This window comes from Triturus cristatus, chromosome 5_2, assembly GCF_964204655.1.
Source record: "Triturus cristatus chromosome 5_2, aTriCri1.1, whole genome shotgun sequence".
Classification (NCBI taxonomy): Eukaryota; Metazoa; Chordata; class Amphibia; order Caudata; family Salamandridae; genus Triturus; species Triturus cristatus.
Window position 1 is genome coordinate 1,043,014,214 of NC_140588.1, and position 19,963 is coordinate 1,043,034,176.

Below are 19,963 nucleotides of genomic sequence, written 5' to 3' on the forward strand. Positions count from 1 at the left end.
ACACTTGTGAAAAGCTCCACTATCCACACTTAGCACACAGCTCTTTCAACAGACTTGCAGCCTTTCTAGATAACCAGCTGTGCTCTGAAGCGGATTTGGGAGGTGCCTGGTAGAAGAGCAACAAAAACACAAACACAAAATATAAGAACATGACTTTTTCAGGGGCAAGATGATCAATTCCGCTTTCTCAGCATCTGTGGTTTTAGCAAAATAAGTCAAACACAGCTTACTTACTTTGTGGAAGAAAAAGTCTGGAAAATGGTATTCCAACTGGTATTTCTCAGACAAAATCAATCTTGCATTGAAAAAAACTCCCATATCTTTGCACTTCTTAAATATATACTCTTCAGCCCTCCCCATGAGCATTGCTCCTTCTTCCCCATCAGCAGTCAGCAGAGAGAAGGAGCTCTGTCCCTGTGTTATGGGTTGACAGAGATAGTTTCCTGTTTTGTGGGAGTAGTACCTTATGCAAACAATAGACGTAGGGGCATATTATCAAGCAAGGCGTTAACATTATCGCCGCTTTGGCAGCAGAAAACTGCAGCTGAAGCGGTGATAATGGGCTTGATTATATGCCCTTGAGAATTCCCATAGAAACCCATGTTCTGGTGTGAACATGGGCTTCTATGGGAATTTACAAGGGCATATTATCAAGGCCATTATCGCCGCTTTAGCGGCAGTTTTCTGCCGCTAAAGCGGCGATAATTTAGACGCCGTTTCTTGATAATATGCCCCCATATTCTTATGATGCTATCACAATGCTTTCCAAACCTTTGGAACCACAAACCAATGTGTAGACCTACCTAACTTTAATGGCCACAAGAAGTTGCAATGTTTTTAATGTAACAACAGCAATTGTTTGTAAAAGTCATATTCTTGACCACGCACTTTGACATTGGGCTGTGGCCAAGACATTGATCTGCCCATAAAAGCAGCAGAAGGAGAACTGCCCCAGAGCTGGAACACTTTTCAGAGTGTGGTGCCGGCCTGTGCCATCTGGGTACTGAAATCACAAAGCTTCTGAAAGCCTTGGTGTTGATACCAGTGAGTTTAGCAAATTTCAGAAACCACTTCTGCAGCAGAGTATAGGCTAAGGCTTCAAATACAGTTATGTGTTAAAACAAGGCCCAGTGATGTATTTTGGAATACATATGTATATATATGTTGTTTTCTTTTTTTTTAGAAAGGCTTGTGGAAGCCGAAATGCACCAGTGTGTTGGCACTGGCCATAAACAAGGTATATAAAGAAAATTAAACCTTGTTGCCCAGATCCAAATTCGGCAGCTCTGGCAATTAGGCTACATCCACATTTCTCATTTTCTGTCTGAAAGTAATACACAAATAGTATGGTTGTGTATGATCACGTAGAGTGAGCACATTCTCTGTTGAAATAATGTACAAAAAGTACAAAAACAGCGGCAACAAATATCGGATGCTTCACCTGGAGTCTTGCTTGGGAATAGATGTAAGGTTATTTTTTAAAGTGGACTTAGTGACATTATTTAGCCAGGAATATCTTTAGGATTTTAGGGGCTCTGGGCCAAACGTATTTTGGGGGCCCCAGGTATAAACAACTTTGCATTTATGATCCAGTTACAGCTCTTTCCTGCCCTTTTTAGGTCTCGGGACCATCCGGTCGGCAGACCGGAAGTCCAGAGATTTAATGACTTGGGAGAAGAGGGGCTTGAACCCGCCCCTCTTCTGCCCTGTTCTCCATTGGCTGGCCTCGTAAATGCTGGCCAGCCATTGGAGAAGAGGTCCCGTCACTCCAATCATGCCCCGTCCTTTTCGGATCGGGGGGCGTGTTTTTTGCGAAAAGTCTCAGGGAGGAGACAACAGCAAAACACGCCCCCGAATCCGAAAAGGACGCTGCGTTTCTCCGAGGCATTTCTACTCTGCCTCGGAGAAAGGCGGTGCTGTCTTCCGGTGCCCTCGGCTTTCACTGTTTGCTCCTGTTAGTGAGATTAATTGAGGGCTCGTCCTCTTGAGAAAGCAACAATTAGAAATCGGGCTCGTGCATGAATCGTAGTAACGATATTAACCCAGACTGGCTGAATACACATGCAGAGCGAAGGGGTGAGATCTGTGGGGACTAGAGGACGAGGTATACCAGGGGTTTCACTATTCTTGCCTGTTTACTTGAAAAAATGTGACGTCCGTAACCACTGTTGAAAGCTGGGATTCCATTCTATGGGAAGGCGGTCTGATCTCCAGAAAACATCCAGTGCGGTTGGGTGAACGCGATACGCACCCTCGCCGCCAGGCCCATCTCGTGGAGGGCTGGTTGGTGGATACATCTGTTTCAGGGAGGATAGAATTAAATTCCTGCGGATCCTGGTCTCCTTAAAAGCCGGGGATATTGCTGCCGGGGCGAGATACAAACTCGCTTTCTGGGCTGCCTGGGGCAGTTGGGGACTTTGGTTAAAATACTTTTATTTAGGGCACAATGCTGACGGTTTTGTGCCACATGATGGCACTGTGCCAGGAAGTGCTAATTCGCCACTAGCGAGCCCCTCTTCCACAGTCCGGTCAGCCCGCGGCTGCGCTGAAGCAGCGAGGTTGGGAGGGGGTATCTCCATGGCAGAGCGTCTGCCCCCTGGATTCTAATTGTGTCTTTGAGTTGGCGGGATATGTCGGGCCGCCGAGAGGCGCCCTCTCTCTCCCAGAGCGAACCTCACATGGTAGACGTGGGACTGCTTCCGCGCTGTTGACGTGCAACTGCTGCCACGGGACTCACATTTGTGCGTGTCTTACTTGTGCTTCCAGTGCAAATCCTTTGTATGTAATCGCATATGAGAGATACTCGGCTTAAAAGCACAACTTAGACACATGCAGGCATTGCGATGCAAATCAATGCGCACGGTCACCACATTTCTGCTGTCTGCGCTCTAGCCCACCCTGCAAACATCTGTGTGTGGCGTGCACTAGTGAATCTTTTAACCTCTTTTTATAATTTTTTTCCCATTAAAAATTATTACATTATGTATTACATGCAACCTGCAACAACGGTTGATACTCCTACAGACCTGACTAGCCAAGAGCATTAGTTCATGGCAGGCGCGCAACACCCATTGGACTCACGGGGCTTCAGCCCCCCCACCCCGTCGTGTGCGGCAGCCCGGGATGAGACAGCCTCGCGGGCACACACAAAGCCGCGCCCGAGCACTTCACAGGTCTTTAAAAGACCATTTACATGTTAATGAGGCCTCACTGTTGTTTCACCCCTTCTAAGAGCCCCTGCAGCTCCACTCTGCCTACATTCAGCCCCCCCACCCCCGAAATCAGCGCCACTCTGCTGACTGTTTAAAGATTCAGCCCCCCCCCGAAATTTTTGCTTAGCCCCCCCCCCGTAATTTGGCTCTAGTTGCGCCTCTGGTTCATGGAGACGTTATAATACACATACCACGGGTAGAACACTCCTTGAATAGCAGCGCTCCACTTCTGTAGCAATCCAGGCGCCCCTGCTTCTTTGTAAGATTTATGGAAGTAGTAAAACATTTTTACACAGTTCGGAAGCTCAGGTTGAACAATAAAAGTGAAGCTGATAGAACAGTTATCTTTATGCTTGAAGGAAATGTTCTCTTTAATATTACATTTTCTCATCACCCTGCCAGCCCCGTGCAGATAGTAACTGTTCTCATGTGCATCGCCTCGGGGCTGATTATTTTTCAATATGTTCTGTCGTCTGAAATCTGCTGCAGTCTTTACAGTTAGTGGATATTTTGTCCCTCATCAGTACAAGGAAGGGTAGAGGTGTGACATTGCTAGTTCCAGGGGGCCTAGTTATCAATAGTGCACCATTTGCAAGTCAAAACACACGGGCCCAGAGGACTGAGGGGCCCACTGCAGGTCAGTTATAGTTTTTTTCTTTTTTTAACTTCCAAACTAGGGCACTGGAGGCCCATTTCCCTATTTTGCATTAGGGGCGATGGCACCCTTGCTTCGCTACTGTTCGGCCTTGCCCCTAGGGCATAGACTCAGGGTTTCATCTCTCAATGCCTTCCAATCTACCAGTTTTTCTCCCTACTTTTGAAATGCCTTAAGCAAATTATGATAGATTTTTTTTAAATGACAGATATTTCTGAGAGTTTTATTCCCCATGTGTTTTATGGGTTATCAACATTTTACAGTTTTTAAGAGTACCACACATCCTGTCGTCTATATAGATATTAGATGTGTGACCCAACCTGGTCCAGGATCGGATGCAGCCTCTGCGAGCAGTGGACATAGTGTTTACTCTGGGGCCCTCACTACCAAAGGTAACCTTAACTGAAGCCTCGCTTAGGCACAGTTTCATGTAGGAAACATCAAACGTGACCAAGCGGGTCTAATTATGGGAGATGTGATGGAAGGTGGAGCAGTTTTCATTCATTAGTGTGCCAAGGGTACAGATTCATAATAGAGTTAAACAATTCTGGACTGTATCAAATTTGCATTTTTCTGAAAGGTCACCCCCAGATTTGTTGCCTCTCTGTGCACTTTGACCGCTGCTAACTAGTTATATAGTGTCCTTGCATCCCAATTAAAACATGTGCTGTACATTGAAACTCTTTATTTTGCCTATGTAACTTACCTATACGTCCGTTGTAAATGGTACCTAAAGTGTATCTGTGGCATGGAAAGTTCAACGTCATACATGGGCTGCAGTGTATTTTCACACCACCCACATAAGTGACTTAACATATTTCGGCCAGCAGTGGCACTGTTCGCTGCCTATGCTGCAGTTTAAATGCACTGCAGTAGACTCAGAGTGATAAAGATACTTGTCATTTCCAAGGTAGAAAACTATTACTATATAGTTTCTCAGGTCACAAAAATAGCTTTCAGCCCCAGTAATGTGTTTGATAAATCAGGGTGGACAATGAGGACTTATTTAGGGTGGCAATGATTCCAGGTTCTGTCTGCGAGGACGGAGGGCATGGAGGAGGGAGTGGCTCTCATGTTAATGGGAGGCATGCATGGAATTGTTTTGGCCACCTTGAGGCTGTTACTTAAAGAACTAAATGCAGGTAAAAACCATTTATACCTAAATGCACTGCAGTGACACATGACAAACTGCCTTTGCTATGTGGAAAAAAGCTATTTTTATATATAACCATAAATCACCCGTAAAGTGTGCCTAGTTAGCCCATAGATCAGGGTGCTAATATATAATAAAATTAGGGTACACCACCTATTGGGGTTAGTGTGCCCTCACAGTTAAATACAAGTCAAGTGCTGTTTAAGTCAGTAGGCTGAACTTCACTTTTCTCGTATAGGTACGAGTCGGATCAAACTCTTTATTTCCCATCTCCACTGAGGAACGGGCAAAACAGTAGTTTTCTGATTATTTTTACAATCTGACTTAATGATGAAATCAAATTTTAGATAACTTAAGCAGAAAATTACCTTTATAAAAAAATTACTTAAGGCTGCCTGAGCCAGAATTGACTTAAAACCAGTTCTGCCACCTTCAGTGCTGAATACAAATCCTTGGCTGGGAGACTTAACCACCCTGACTCACAGAGCATTGGCTTGCTCTTGGGCCAAAGAAAGGCCAGTGGGTGTTAAATGCGGATGCTGCGCTTTGCCATGCCTATCACTCTCCTGTACCCGTTACTAAGAGGAATCGCATCTGGTCCAAACTTAATATTGAGGAGTTAAAGGATGCTCCTGAAGTCTCATACGTAAGTCTATCATAATCATCACAGTACAAAGAACCACGCGTCTACACAGCACGCAGTGCTTCCATAGGGAAAAGCATACCTGTCATCTGAATGTCAACATGTGTATTCTGGGGAAAAATAGCATTAACTCCAGTAACAGTCCCAGACGGCTAAGAATAAGGGCTGATTATAAAGGGCCCATCCAGCAGTGAATCCTGCACTACACACATAAATCCCCACGTGTACGAGGACCTGCTCAAGAACTTGCTTTGTGAATTGTAAATAACAATGCCGTTTCTTTAAATGTTTTAATAACAAAAACATAAACAAAAATAATGTCATGAACAATGCCAATAGCTCTAACTTTACCAATGCCGAGACCATTGCATTGTAAATGCTTGTTGGATAGGCCACTGAGCGTGCACTGATACACTGGTCCAAACCCAAAATGTGGTTCCATCTAAGATTCGGGGACTATAACGCCTGTTTTCAATAGTGTAATACTGCAGCAGCTCACTAATGATAGTGCAAACAATCTCTGACACCCTCCCATTTCTGATATATGAGGTCTTCTCTCCATCCTAAAAGACACTTTTTTATGGATATTGAATGGGGGTGAAAAACAAACACATCTCCCTGCAAAATATCTGTAATAAAATCCCGCATATTATTCATATTAAAAATACATTAGAGGAAAACGGTATTTATAACAATGTATGTTTAAGATTAATTCATGGTGCTCAATAAATATGGAACACCTCTTTGGAAGTAGGTCTGTTTCCTCAGATTGGAATCAAGATTTCCTTTTATCCCTTCTTAAGAAACCTAGGGGCAGATGTACAATCGTTTTTTGCGTTCACAAACGGGAATTTTGCTGGTTTGCAGCCGCAAAATTGGTCTGCCCCATGTACAAACCCTATTTAGGGAGTCGGTAACCAATTGCCGACTCTCAAAATATGGTTTGCGACTCACAATTAGGAAGGGGCTGCCAAGGGCGTCCTTTCCTAATAGCGAGTCTATTTGCAATGTATGATAGTTTTGTGGTCGCAAAACACTCGCAGTTTACCACCTACTTGAGGTAGGTAGTAAGCCACTCACAAATAGGATGGGGTCCCCATGGGACCCCAGCCCCTTTGTGAGTGTGTGCAAACTCTTAAAAAATGAAACTGAAACGGTTTAATTTTTCTTTTTTACATGCAACGGGCGGCATTAAAAAAAAAATACTGTTTTATTTACAAAGCAGTCACAAACATGGTGGTCTGCTAACCGCAGCCGGCCACTATTCCTGGGAGTGCTAGCCATTCCTAATGGGGTCGCAAGTAGCACGATCCTCATGAATATTAATGAGGCCGGCAATTTGCAACCCCAATGGAATCGCTAACACTGTCTGTGATACGGTTGTACATTGCATTTTGCAAGTCGCACAGCAACGCAATTTGCGAGTCGCAAAATGTAAGGGTCATACAACTGGCCCGTAATGCAGCGCCAGTGGCTACTAAAATCTTGGAGAAAATGGTATCTCGACAGTTGTCACCTTTTGTGAAAACTGATGGCCAACTTCAAGATTCACAATCTGCCTTTAAATCTCGTTTCAGCACTGAATCTGCTTTACTGGAGGTTAAAGAGTATATTAAAGAGAACCTGAACTGTAGACGCTCAGCGACGGTGGTTTTGCTGAACCTGTCTCCAGCTTTCAATACGGTCTCGCTTGCCACCCTTTTAGATAGACTTAGATTGGCAGGAAGCCAAGGCAGAGCCCTCTCTTGGCTGAAATCTTTCTTAGAGGGCAGATCTCAGTGGTGCATCTCCACCCTTTCTCGTCCCTCCCTGAAACCCTTTTATATGGATTTCCTTAGGATTCAGCTTTGAGGCCTACACTATTTAACATACATCTTGCCCCTCTGCCTTGTTTTAATTGAATCCTAGGGTGAGCAGATGGTATCAAATTGACACCCAGCTTTTATTGTCTTTTCAGGATTCTGCCATCATCAAGTTTAAGGAATGACTTAAGGGAGTCGCTGGTTGGATGGATGCTAACGTCCTCAAACTAAAATCTGACAAAACAGAAGTCCTTTTTTTGGAGCAAGTGGTCCCCCGCCCCATTGCCCAAAGCGGCCAGAAGCAGTAAATGCCTCTCCAGCCCCTGTCTTTTCCACTAGAAATTTGAATTAGTTTTTGATTCAACCCTTCCCCTTTCTACTCAAAGTAAGCTTATATCGTCTGTCTATATTGCTAAACTTAAATTGTTTAAGAAGCTGCTGCACGTGGTAACTGAGGCTACGCAGAAATCGGTGGTTCACACCTAGGTAGCCTCCAGTTTAGAGTATGCTAATAGTCCCTATTAGGGCCTTCTTCTTTTCTAATTCGTAGCCTTTGAATCATTCAAAATGAAGCAGCAAAGCTTATCCAGAGAGTTTCTCTTCGACAGTCTATTTCGCCCATTTGAAGCACGCACACTGGCTGCCTGTTACTAAGCGCATCGAATTTAAAGCCCTTACTCTGACACGTAGAGCTTTTGCAGGTGTAGGCGCTTCTCATCTGAGAAACAGACTTCGGCCGTATAAGTAATGCAGATCGCTCAGGTCTAATAACCTTCATCTGATGCAGGACCCAAAATGTTCTCAGGTTTGGCCATTCCTTTTCAATTTCTATTTCCAAATTGTAGAATGCTCTCCTAGTTAACCTTCTTAGGGCTGCCGCTGTCTCTATCGCTAAAAAAAGAAATAAAAACCTTTGTTTTTGAGAAAGATTAGTCCCCCTCTGCTCTGCTATCCCTTGGAGTCAGTCTCTCTAAGCCGTGAGCACCAGGACGCTTCTGATGAAGCAGCTGAGCGCTTTACAAATGTCTTTGATTGATTGATTAGAGGTCATCAGGACAGGACTGTCTGTAGAACAGAGCCGCCTTTATCAGGGGCCTCCTTAATACCTGGGGCCTTGGGCTTATACACATTTAGACCATGCTTTAAAATGTCTCTGTGTTCAGCCACCTTTACACTGGTGCAAAAACAGGGCTAATCATTTTAAATATTACTTACATTTAGACCAGGTCTTTTGTGACCCATCAAAAAATTGGCTCTCGCCCACTAGTGGGTCACGAACCACAGTTTCGAAGTCAGAAGGCACAGGATCTGAAGGAGTGCGTGGCACCGGGCAAAAGGAGGTCCATGGTTGCCGGGCTAAAGCATTTCCAGTTTAATTCAGGTTGCATTGAAGACTTACATGGTTTTTGCAGACCCAAAGCAGAGATATAACAAGCATTGGCATAGCCAATAGGTCTCGCTTTTGGGACCTTCTAAGTATTTAGTTATGCAGCACAATATCCTTGGTGCAACCACATCAACTGTTGTGTGGCTAAACACTTATAAGGTCCCAAAGGCGAGACCTATTGGCTATGCCAATGCTTGGTGTGGTTGTGTGTGTGTGGTTGTGTGTGTGTGTGTGTGTGTGGTTGTGTGTGTGTGGTTGTGTGTGTGTGTGGTTGTGTATGTGGTTGTGTGTATGTGGTTGTGTGTATCTGGTTGTGTGTATGTGGTTGTGTGTGTGTGGTTGTGTGTGTGTGTGTGGTTGTGTGTGTGTGGTTGTGTGTGTGGTTGTGTGTGTGTGGTTGTGGGTGTGGTTGTGGGTGTGGTTGTGTGTGGTTGTTTGTGTGGTTATGTGTGTGATTGTGTGTGTGTGTGGTTGTGTGTAGTTGTGTGTATGGTTGTGTGTGGTTGTGTGTGTGGGTGTGGTTGTGTGTGTGGTTGTGTGTGTGTGTGTGGTTGTGTGTGCTTGGGGTTGTGTGTGGTTGTGTGTGTGTGGTTGTGTGTGTGTGTGGTTGTGTGTGTGGTTGCATGTGTGGGTGTGGTTGTTGGTGTGGGTGTGGTTGTGGGTGGGTGGTTGTGTGTGGTTGTGTGTGTGGTTGTATGTGTGGTTGTGTGTGGTTGCATGTGTGTGGTTGTGTGTGTGGTTGTGTGTGTGGTTGTGTGTGTGTGGTTGTGTGTGTGTGGTTGTGTGTGTGCGGTTGTGTGTGTGGTTGCGGGTGTGGGAGTGGTTGTGGGTGTGGTTGTGGGTGTGGTTGTGGTTATGGGTGTGGGGGCGTGGTTGTGTGTGTGGTTGTGTGTGTGTGGGTGTGGTTGTGTGCGTGTGGTTGTGTGGGTGGTTGTGTGTGTGTGGTTGTATGTGTGGTTGTGTGTGTGGTTGTGTGTGTGTGTGGTTGTGTGTGTTTGTGTGTGGGGTTGTGTGTGGTTGTGTGTGGTTGTGTGTGTGGTTGTGTGTGGTTGTGGTTGTGTGTGTTTGTGTTTGTGTGTGTTTGTGTGTGTGGTTGGGTGTGGTTGTGTGTGTGTGGTTGTGTGTGTGTGTGGTTGTGTGTGGTTGTGGTTGTGTGTGTGGTTGTGTGTGTGGTTGGGGTTGTTTGTGTGTGATTGTGTGTGTGTGGTTGTGTGTGGTTGTGAGTGTGTGGTTGTGTGTGGTTGTGAGTGTGTGGTTGTGTGTGTGGTTTTGTGTGTGGTTTTGTGTGGTTGTGAGTGTGTGGTTGTGTGTATGTGGTTGTGTGTGTGGTTGTGTGTGTGTGGTTGCGTGTGTGGTTGTGTGTGTGGTTGTGTGTGTGGTTGTGTGTGCGGTTGTGTGTGTGTGTTTGTGGGTGTGGTTGTGGGTGTGGTTGTATGTGTGGTTGTGTGTGTGTGGTAGCGTGTGTGGTTGTGTGTGTGGTTGTGTGTGTGTGGTTGTGTGTGTGGTTGTGTGTTGTTGTGGTTGTGTATGGTTGTGGTTGTGTGTGTGGTTGTGTGTGTCTGTGGTTGTGTGTGTGTGTGTGTGTGTGGTTGTGTGTGTGTGGTTGTGTGTGTGGTTGTGTGTTTTTGTGGTTGTGTGTGTGATTGTGTGTGTGGTTGTGTGTGTGTGGTTGTGTGGTGTGTGTCATTGTGTGGTTGTGTGTGTGGTTGTGTGTGGTTGTGGTTGTGGGTGTGGTTGTGTGTGGTTGTGTTTGTGTGTGGCTGTGGTTGTGTGTGTGGTTGTGTGTGTGTGGTTGTGTGGTGTGTGTCATTGTGTGGTGTTGTGTGTGGTTGCGTGTGTGGTTGTGTGTGTGGTTGTGTGTGTGTGGTTGTGTGTGGTTGTGTGTGTGTGGTTGTGTGTGGTTGTGTGTGTGGTTGTGTTTGTGTGTGGCTGTGGTTGTGTGTGTGGTTGCGTGTGTGTGGTTGTGGTTGTGTGTTTGTGTGTGTGTGTGGTTGTGTGTGTGTGTGAGTGAGTGTGGTTGGGTGTGGTGGTTGTGTGTGTGGTTGTGTGTGTGGTTGTGTGTGTGGTTGTGTGATTGTGGTTGTGTGTGTGTGGTTGTGTGTGGTTGTGTGTGTGTGGTTGTGTGTGTGTGGTTGTGTGTGGTTGGGGTTGTGTGTGTGGTTGTGTGTGTGGTTGGGGTTGTGTGTGTGGTTGTGTGTGTGGTTGGGGTTTTGTGTGTGTGTGGTTGTGTGTGTGTGGTTGTGGGTGTGGTTGTGTGGTTGTACATGGATGTGGTTGTGTGTGTTTGTGTGTGATTGTGAGTGTGTGGTTGTTGTGTGGTTGTGTGTGGTTGTGGTTGTGGGTGTGGTTGTGTGTATGTGGGTGTGGTTGTGTGTGTGTATGTGTGTTTGTGTGTGGTTGTGTGTTTGTGGTTGTGTGTGTGTGTGGTTTTATGTGTGGTTGTGTGTGTGGTTGTGGTTGTGTGTGTGTGTGTGGTTGTGTGGTTGTGCATGTTGTTGTGTGTGTGGTTGTGTGTGTGCGTGTGGTTGTGTGTGTGACAGTAATACTAAAAGCATCTCAAAATAAAGGAACACAAACATCGAGTTTGTGGAAAGAGAAAGCACGTTGTAAGTCAAACGGGCGCAGCAAAGCATTAACACAACAACAAAACAAACAAGATCACTTAGCGAAGACTGAGTGCTGATAATGGATACACACAGCCCATCATCTTAAGAGTTCGATTGCAGCCAATGTGCATCCAAACCTGACCACTCCTTGTGAGTTGCACACCATATTTCATGAGATGTAACTGCTGCACCCACCATAGCGCTTTGAGATCTAAAGCGCTACATTGGTCTAATCGATTAACCAGTTGCCAACATGCTGTGCTTTTAAAGAGAATGTGCCAAAAGTTTCCACCTTCCTCATCATGTCCTCATGAAAGCGCCAACGAAAGGACTCCCTGAATGGTGCAACGGACATGAAGCAGCCGCTGCGATCAGAAATAAACACTGTGAACGTTGTCCAGTTTCACAGTAACATTTCCTTAATGTTCTTTAAGTCACAAAACAGTAATACTAAAAGCATCTCAAAATAAAGGAACACAAACGTCGAGTTTGTGGAAAGAGAAAGCACATTGTAAGTTAAACGGGCGCAGCAAAGCATTAACACAACATGTTCTTTGATGTTTGATGTTCTTTGAACGAGAACATCAAAGGGGCGCCGGGAAAGTGAAAGTGATCGCGGGCGCTTAATGAGCAGGACGAGGTTTGCCAGCCTCTGCTCCTAAGTGCTCGCCCGTGCACATGCACTGTAGCTCTAGGCTGGATATGGTAGCTGTTTTTTGAGCCCTCACAAAAAGTCTTGCCAGCCAGCGCATGCGCATGGTCAGGCGAGACCTAAAAAGGACCCCCTTAATGGCCAGTCCAGAGTAAATGGAACTCGGTCCCCTATGGTTATGGCTCCACTTGCTGTCCACAAAGGGTCAGGAAGGTAACTTGTTGAGCAGTTTCAAATAACACACTGCCCGATCATTTGTGAATTTAAGGGCTGCGACAGTGTGGCCAATAATCAGGGTTATGAATTGCCCAACAATACTACATTTATCCTCTCCAAAACATGCAATCAGATTTCTTCCATGAACAAGTGTAGTTTGGTAAATGGAGCATCAGTAGAACAGTACAACAAAAGTAAACTGACTGTCAATTTGTTAATATCACATAAGGATACCAAAAGGTCATTTTCTATATTGGCCAGGGTGGATTGGAACAGCCAACCAGCACACCATTTTCTGTATCCAGGTATGTTTTGAAGGGTTGTCAGTCAATTGTAGTATACTGTTAAATTCTCTTACACACACATAATACATATCTGCAGCAGATGTTGCCCATGACCCAGTACTGAACAGGTATGGAATAACTGAAGCAATGTGCCACATGCCAGAGGGATCTAATCTAGTCCACCACTGTAGGTCCCTACCACTGCATACTGTGACCTCTTCTTTACATCTCACATTGACATTCAGATATGGAATAGTAGTAACTACCTCCATCCTAGCTGATCTCTCCACCTCTTCCCTCTCCAACCATGCCTGCTCAGGACCATATACTTTTAAATATAATACAGCAGATTGCGCAACCCAGTGCAGTAAGTAAGTAATAAATCTTTATTCGGTTATATAAAATCAATTATAACCATAAAAGTACATACAAAGAACATAACATTCACAGTAAACTTAGTATATAGCATCATTTAGGGTAACAACAATTAATTTAACCAAGATTTGTTCTGTGATGGTAGATACACTTTAAAAAAGTCACAACAGTTTTTGTGATAAGTACAGTATTCAAAAATTGTAGGTGCAACATAGCAGGACGACATCGTCTGAAACCAAGAGTTCTTAGTAGTGGAATTAGCCATGTATTACGGTGCTCAGCGTAAAACTTACAAAACAGGACCGTATGCATTGTTGTTTGAACCGAAGTTTCATCACAGGGACACGCCCCTAAAACTTCTTTCCATGAGTTACATTTAGGGAATGCTACGAGCCTGTGAAAAACATTCAGTCTAAAGCGAGTTAACAAGAAACGCTCAAATTGGGAATCAACATAGGTCAAATATGGTTCAATGTACATTGTGGTTGCGACTATTATGGAGTGTTGAACCGATGGCTTACTTATCTCTTTGGTTAACCGCATCTCTTCCAAAAAAGAGAGGGCTATTGTTTTTAGCTCTTTCTTAGAGATCTCAGACATTAGTTCAGGATTAACATAATATTTAAACAAGCCCAAATCAATGAAGAACTTCTTTACATAAAGCAGCCACTCAATTTTCCTTGCATTCTCCAGAGACATGCAGTCTGCTGCAATCTCCTTAGTAAGAGAGTTCTTTGATGATGTCCAGATGCGGCGCCACAAGAGGAGGGGTTGAATTTTGGCCAGATCCTCAATGTGGGCCATGCCAAGTTCAGCATGACAAGAAAAAGTGGATGCGCTTTTGGAAGTCATCAAAAGATATCTCATAAAGGTATTCTCTGCTACTTGCAGCGCAGTCGTGTTTTTGTGCCCCCACAGGCCTGCCCCGTAGAGAGCGATGGAATGGCACTTCGCTACATAGATGCGAAGCAATTCTACGGGTGGTCTCTTTCCTAATTTCTGGGAGAATTTTATGAGTGCCGCTATTGCTCGCATAAGATGGTGTTTGCGAGCTTCAATAGCCGCTTTCCAATTAAGTTTTTCGTCAATCATGACTCCAAGATACGGGTATTGGGTTGTGAAATCCAACCTCTCTTTATCTAGGAAAATAGAATTTCCTCTTTTTGTATCCCTTCCTGCCACCATCACATAGGTTTTTTTTATATTTATTTTCAGATCCAGGGTGCCCATGAACCTCGAGTACCTATCTAGGGATTTCTGCAATTCTCGCGGAGTACGCGCTAAAATGACAGCGTCATCCGCGTACAGAAGTGCTGGAATGAGGTGCTCTTTTGTTTGGGGCAGGTCGAGGGCCCCTTTCAACATCTCTACTTCCAAACCGTTAGTGTAGAGTGAGAAGAGAAAGGGGGCCAAGACGCAGCCCTGCCTCACGCCGCGTTCCACCCTAAAGGACTCAGAAACTTCACCCTTTGTTCCAAAACGAACCCTGGACGATGCGTTAGAATACAATGCACGAAGGAGGTTTACCAGGGCTGGGTCTATGCCCATCTCAATGAGGACGGACCAGAGCTTTGAATGGGAAACACAGTCAAATGCCGCGGTAAGGTCGACATAGACCATGTATAGTCTTCCCTCCTTGGCTGTGACATATTTTCCCATCAATAGGCTTAAATTCAATGCCTGTTCAATTGTGCCAAAACCCTCTCGGAAACCAAACTGAAAAACAGATAATATATTATGGTCTTCTGCCCACTCCTGTAGTCGCTGTAGTACCACCCTACCTAAAACTTTACCAAGAGAATCTAGTAACGATATTGGCCGATAACAGGAGGCCTCCTCTCTATTTCCTTTCTTGAAAATCGGAATCATAATTGATTGAGTCCAAGTTTCAATTAACCCGTGATTCATTGCCGCATCGAACACCCCCTTCAAAATTGGCGCCCAGAGGTCAAGTTTAAATTTAAAAAAATCGACGGGTACACCATCTGGTCCGGGGGCTTTACCAGATTTACTTGCTTTAACGGCATTTATAACTTCGTGTAGTTCAAAGGTTAAAGGAATTGGAAATAGAATTTCTTGGGGGCTAACATTCGTATTTTCTAATGGGTCCACTACTTGTGTTTTACTAAAAACTTTAGAAAAGTGGTTCACCCATGTTACGCCATCAATCGCCACTTCAACTCTTGGTTGATCACAGCTATCGGTCAAGAAGGGGGTCTTTACCACCTTCCAAAACATTTCACCATTTTTTGCCTGAGAACTCTCGTATAATTGGTCCCATAAAGATTTTTTTAATTCCTGTTTTCTTTTTTTACAAGCTAGGCGATAGGATCTCCTTAAATCGCTAATTTCCTCTTGATCTCGTACAGGTTTGGTCAAGGCTTTTTTTAAAAGTTTATGAGCTAGGGTGCATTCATGACTAAACCACCCTTTTTTCTCGTCCTTCTCCCCTTTGTTAGTGCGGGTCAGGAGGTCTTTTACTTTCTCTAATATTAATTTAAAATTGTGCAGTAATTCTAGTTGATTAGTTTGACTGTCTAAACATTTCCCAATTTCAGGGTATACCGCCTGAACCACCTTCTTGGTTAGCGCTTCTGGTTCTATCTTGCCCCAACCTATGGTGAAGCCATTTAATTTTGTAAGATGGATATTATTCTGAGCAAGGGCATTCATCATCGTATAAGGGGTAAATTTCCCCTCATCGATGGTCAAGGAAAAAACCAGGGCTGCATGATCACTTAAAATGTTATTTATTACTCTAAAACCCTGGGCTTTGTTTTCCAATGTAGCTGAGACCAAGAAATAATCAATTGTTGTCTCCCAACCCCTACCCAGATAGGTGGGCTGTAACTGTCCTGAAAGAGTGTTTAACTTATTTAGGATCACTAGGCCTAATTCTGCCATCGTTTCATTAAGGAAATCTCCTATCTTTGTGTGACTAAAGTGAGTCACATGATTGTCAGTTTCGTCCCCCACCCCACAAATGTTACTGTTTTTCACGCTGCAGGGGTGGTGATTAAAGTCACCACCCCAAACGATGCTAGGGACTTCTGACCCTTGTGTTTTTCTTGTCAAGGTAAGGAGATTATTACGAAGTGCCCCAAACAGTTCTAATCTCTCACATTCGGGGAGGTTATCATAAAAGTTCACTAAAAATACTACCCCCTTCCTTATAAATGTGAGTTTCAGGACTTGATAATTAGTATAAAGTCTAAGGGGGGTTACTTTTAACCCAGGTATGGTATTTTTTATAAATATCGTCAAGCCCCCCTTTGCCCTACCATGAGGGCCCGCAACTGCCGGTGAAAAATATGTTTTATAGCCCATCAAATGTTGTTCATCAGTGGACCATGTCTCTTGTAAAGAGATTACAAGGTGGTCTTCAACAAAATCCATTAAGGACCCATCCATTATTTTGGGGCGTATGCCAGCGATGTTCCATGACATAATTTGTAGTATAATGTCAGATTCCGTTATGTTACAGCTTTTATTTATATTAGTAGCTCCCACTGCAATGGAGTTCTCTGAAGCTCTTAGTTCTACAGGCCCCAACTGTCCAAAAGAGTCACTAGAATTATTCCTCATTGGGGAAGTGACTATGCCACCCGTTTGTATAGGATTTTGAACCATTTGAGAGGCAGTGTTTTCTGTTATTTGAATTTCCACGTTTTCAGCTACAGGGTCCTTAACATTAGAAGGGGATTGACAAAATTCTATGGGTTTCCAAAGTTGGGTATCTCCATCATTGAGTCAGTCTACATCTTCCAAATTATACAAAACTGCATAAGAATTAGCAGTAGGTATATTGGACCTCTGATGTATGTAAGGATAATTATTCCAAGAAGATGGATTTAAATCCTGACAGAATTGGTGGTTACTGTTCAGAAACCCATCATTTAACTGGGGATTAGAAAAGTAATTACGAGGGGCTTGATAGGAAGAATAGCGCTCTACTGCCCTCCGATTAGATGAGGGTTCTTTTCTAGCGTAGGGTTTAGGATAGGAAATCAATTCTCTTGGGTAGAAGTAGTTGACGAGATGTGTGGAGATTGCTTCCTCCCCTCTAGCTTCATACCAATCCCCTATACATCTAACCGCCCTGTGGTCTCTAAAGTTTATAATGATAACGTCCCCCTTTTTTTCCTTTGGTCTTGTTCCTACCCAGCATGTGCGTCTCACCATGAGAATTTCTCCATTTATATGTGCAGGGAGGGGTCTGTTATGGGTCAACCAATAAATGGTTTTGTTTTTTAGCGCATAAAAGTCCTCCCTTACGCCTTCTGGTAGTTCAGGAACCCCTGTCAGGATAATTGTGTATGGGGCTGATTCTGGAGGTAAGTCCACTCTTCTACTTGCTGGGATATATTGGGGCTGGGGTAACCAATCACTATTCTCTTGTTCTCTTATAGGCCTCTTCCTCACGTTAGTTGTTCCCGGGGAAATATTAACATTGTTGCTTTTTATCTCATCGCTTACTTCTGGGAGGCCAATTTTGGAACTATTAACTGCCTTTTCCTCCCCATCCAATTCTTTGCCCTTTATTGCATGGTGGGATTTACCAGACTCTGTGGTTTTATTAGATGATATTGCCGCAGAGTTTTCCCCCCGAGCAATAGTCGTTATTGGCAAATTATCAATAGGTGGGGGTTGCGTTACCACAAAAGGTGTAGAGGAATACTGATCATTACAACTGCTTTTGGTGTAGGTGTTGAGCAATTCAGTAGTAACTGAATTGTTTCTTTCCACTTGTTTGCTTAAATCTTCCAAGTGTGCATTTATCAATCTAGACCTTTCCAGAAGAGGAAGTAAAAGAGATTTAAACAAAATCTCTATTTTTGTAAGTAGGTCATTAGTAGATACTCCCAAAGCATTAATAGTTGACTGGGAATTTTTTTTCGGTACAGAGCCTAGTACATTCGGGTTTTGGGCTGAAGGTTTAGCCTTCTTCTTTTTAGCCACAGATGACTTCATTGAAGTGCGTCGTCTCTTTCTTGCTAGTTTTCTATTAGCCTCTGGTTCCACAATAAGAGAGGGGGTGATAACTAGGTTCGGAGAATCTGATAGCCCTGAAAGTGTTAGGCTAGTTATGTCAACAGATAGAGGAACCGCGCCTAAAGAATCAGTGTGTGGAACTTTTTTTGTCCTTCCGTGCATAGGATAGGTTTTGGAGGTACCTGCTCCCTCGTTTAACACATCTGGAGAGAGAGCGGTACCAATCAGACCCAATGAGGAACGTTTACCTGTTAGGAGATCTAATGATAGGCGCTTTTCAGTATCCGCTATTTCTTTCTCCAAAACAGTAGTTACGCGTTTGAAGAACTGATCGATAGTTCCTGTCACTAGGCCTTTAGAGGTGTTAACTGTTAAGGTACGGGGATTATCAGCATCAAGAGGCATCTTATCAACTATAGAGGAAGAATAGGCGTCGAAAAAGAAACTTTGGGCAATACGTAAACAATTGTCTCACCAAGCTGAGGAGGTTAGAGGGGTGGCCCGTCCCGTCCCCGATCGTCCTCTGACGGCCTCAGACGGCCCACCCTTTGCCCAGGCTTAGCCCCAGCCTTAGCCCCGCTCGCGTCCCGCTAACGCGTGAAGAGTTCCAGTCTTATTTGAAGTGGAGGGGAGGGGCCGAGAAGAGGAACCAGGTGCGTGAAGCACAAAGTCAGACAGAGCACGCTGGTCCTCGCAGTCCCGGCAGCACAGTGATCCCCAAATGCACCTCAGCGCCTCCAAGTTGTAACAGCCAGCAGCTCCGTGGGCGATTAGATTAAAACAGCAGCAGGTTTAAAAAGAGAAGCGTTGACCTCGCCTGCGAGCGGCACCCGCGAAGCGGGGGCCGCGAGGCTTAATATAGGAGATGGAGAAATAGGGGGAGGGGCCGAGAAGAGGAACCAGGTGCGTGAAGCACAAAGTCAGACAGGGCACGCTGGTCCTCGCAGTCCCGGCAGCACAGTGATCCCCAAATGCACCTCAGCGCCTCCAAGTTGTAACAGCCAGCAGCTCCGTGGGCGATTAGATTAAAACAGCAGCAGGTTTAAAAAGAGAAGCGTTGACCTCGCCTGCGAGCGGCACCCGCGAAGCGGGGGCCGCGAGGCTTAATATAGGAGATGGAGAAATAGGGGGAGGGGCCGAGAAGAGGAACCAGGTGCGTGAAGCACAAAGTCAGACAGGGCACGCTGGTCCTCGCAGTCCCGGCAGCACAGTGATCCCCAAATGCACCTCAGCGCCTCCAAGTTGTAACAGCCAGCAGCTCCGTGGGTGATTAGATTAAAACAGCAGCAGGTTTAAAAAGAGAAGCGTTGACCTCGCCTGCGAGCGGCACCCGCGAAGCAGGGGCCGCGAGGCTTAATATAGGAGATGGAGAAATAGGGGGAGGGGCCGAGAAGAGGAACCAGGTGCGTGAAGCACAAAGTCAGACAGGGCACGCTGGTCCTCGCAGTCCCGGCAGCACAGTGATCCCCAAATGCACCTCAGCGCCTCCAAGTTGTAACAGCCAGCAGCTCCGTGGGCGATTAGATTAAAACAGCAGCAGGTTTAAAAAGAGAAGCGTTGACCTCGCCTGCGAGCGGCACCCGCGAAGCGGGGGCCGCGAGGCTTAATATAGGAGATGGAGAAATAGGGGGAGGGGCCGAGAAGAGGAACCAGGTGCGTGAAGCACAAAGTCAGACAGGGCACGCTGGTCCTCGCAGTCCCGGCAGCACAGTGATCCCCAAATGCACCTCAGCGCCTCCAAGTTGTAACAGCCAGCAGCTCCGTGGGCGATTAGATTAAAACAGCAGCAGGTTTAAAAAGAGAAGCGTTGACCTCGCCTGCGAGCGGCACCCCAGTGCAGTAACCATTTTAGTAGACTGTGAGCATAAAAAATACCATAAAGGGACCTGCAGAGCTCCCGGCTTACTGAAAACCATAAACTGTGTGTCTGCCTCTCACACCTCTTCTTCCTCCACACTGCAAAGTGCTGCATCTTATAATACGATA

General features: G+C 45.1%; 1 protein-coding gene across 1 annotated transcript in view; it reads right to left on the bottom strand.

Moving 5' to 3' along the window:
- The window catches only part of LOC146829640 (relaxin receptor 1-like), a 1,041,377-nt gene that overhangs the window by 226,049 nt on the left and 795,365 nt on the right, over positions 1-19,963 (bottom strand). The gene's annotated exons all lie outside the window — the stretch shown is intronic.